This window comes from Chrysochloris asiatica, unplaced genomic scaffold (assembly GCF_000296735.1).
Source record: "Chrysochloris asiatica unplaced genomic scaffold, ChrAsi1.0 scaffold00053, whole genome shotgun sequence".
In the NCBI taxonomy this organism is placed as follows: Eukaryota; Metazoa; Chordata; class Mammalia; order Afrosoricida; family Chrysochloridae; genus Chrysochloris; species Chrysochloris asiatica.
The window spans coordinates 13,558,845-13,560,824 of NW_006408571.1; the positions used below are offsets into that span (position 1 = coordinate 13,558,845).

General features: G+C 42.3%; 1 protein-coding gene and 1 pseudogene across 1 annotated transcript in view; one reads left to right on the forward strand and one right to left on the reverse strand.

The window, feature by feature from the left end:
- LOC102831353 overlaps positions 1-1,069 on the forward strand; it is a 3,410-nt pseudogene extending 2,341 nt beyond the window's left edge.
- Positions 1-1,980, reverse strand: part of GNE (glucosamine (UDP-N-acetyl)-2-epimerase/N-acetylmannosamine kinase) — an 82,329-nt gene that overhangs the window by 61,037 nt on the left and 19,312 nt on the right. The window lies entirely within an intron of this gene.

The window sequence follows — 1,980 nt, forward strand, 5'->3', positions numbered from 1 at the left end:
TTCAGGAATAGTCATACTTTGCAATGTTGTCTATAGCTTGTCATGATCCTTTGCATAGTCCATGTTCATTGATGAGGTGCAGTTCTTCTGTTGTTCCTGAAATGAAAATGAGAGTGAGGCTGCTCAAAGAATCAAAACAGTTCTTGATCCAGATGCAGGGGATAGAGAATAATAGCAATGGGACTCTGTTTCTTGGTGCTACAGATATCCCGTGGGTATTGGATTTGTCCATTAGAAGGAGGTTTGAAAAGCAGATGTACATCCCATTGCTGGAGGAAGCTACCCATGCCCAGATGTTCCAGGTGCATCTGGAGAGCACCTCCTACAGCCTCATGGATGCCACCATCCACAGGCTAGACCAGTAGATGAAAGGCTACTCCAGTGCAGACATCAGCATCATTGTGCGGGATCCCCTCATGCAGCCCATTAGGACAGTACAGTTGGCAACACCCTTCGAAAAGGTTTGTGGCTCTAGCATTATGATTGGTGACCTCCTGACCCCCTGCTCACCAGGGACTCGGGTTACAGAGATGACTTGGATGGATGTCCCTAGTGACAAACTCTTAGATCCTGTGGTTTGCATGTTGTACATGCTCCAATCTTTGGCCACCACGCGGACCACTGTAAATGCAGATGACCTTCTGAAAGTGAAGAACTTCTCAGAGGACTTTGGGCAACAGAGCCAAAAGCTTCTTCACTTGGGTGGAAGTGACAGTGGGAGGTAGGTCAGGGCAAATCCATAGTGTTCCCCATGTTGGTGGCCAGACAGAGCTCTAGGCCTTGTCCTGAAGTCACTACAATGTCCCCTCCACTATCTGGCCATCAGCAGGGAGCAGGACAGAAGGTTCTCCCCAGCAGCAGAGATTCAGCTCATGTGGAATCCCGGCTTTTCCTCAGCAGTACTCAGTATCAGCAACAAGCCTTTGGGGAAAACTTCATGATGGACCAAAACAGACAGAAGAACCGGACTAGATGCAACTTTAAAACTGGAGTTGAAGAAGAGCTCCCATTTGGTAGTCAGCTTATAAGCAATTGTGAAGGTGGAATCCCAAGTGGACCTTCTCTCTGAGTACTGAAGTGGGTTTCTAACTACCTGTATGAATGTTTAAGATACCTTCAAAGGTAAATAATTAGCATCTATAAAACCTAAGTGTGAATGTATGATTTTTGTATAAATCCAATTCCACCTCTCAAAAATCATTTGTTTTTCTTCCCTAGCCTTCTTCCTGCCCCTAAATGTGAGCATTCTCTAACGATTCCTCCTCTGCCACTGGTTCTCTACATATTTTAAGAAAGGCTTCCATTTTGACTTCTGTGCAGATGAGTCTTTGAATATATGCTTCAATCTGGCCTTTCTTCCTACTCTGAGCTTGTATTTTCAGTAGACTGTCAAAACATGTCTTCACTTGAGAATCATGTAAAATGTAGTTCTGTTTTTCCCTCTCGACTTTCATACTTCTTTTAATGGTACAAACTTGACACTTTCATCCAGATTCAAAATCCTGGTATCATATTTTAATCTTCACTCTACACTTGAAGCTTCACGGAAGGAATTGGCAAATAACAAGTGTCTAGGAATTGATGGCATGCAAACTGAAAATTTTCAACAAACTGAAATAGCATTAGAAGCACTCACTAATCTATGCCAAGAAATCTGGAAGACAACTATCTGGCCAACTGATTAGAAAAAAATCCATATTTGTGATCATTCCAAAAGAGAGGTGACCCAATGGAATACGGAAATCATCAGACAATATCATTACTAGTTCATAAAAGTAAAATTTTGATGAAGATAATTTAAAAATGACTGCAACAGTTCATTGACAGGGAACTGCCAGAAGTTAAAGGCAGATTCAGATGAGGACGTGGAACAAGGGATATCACTGCTGATGTAAAAAGATGGATCTCGGCTGAAATCAGAGAATACCAGAAAGATGTTTACCTGTGCTTTATTGAATATGCAAAGGCTGTCAATTGTAT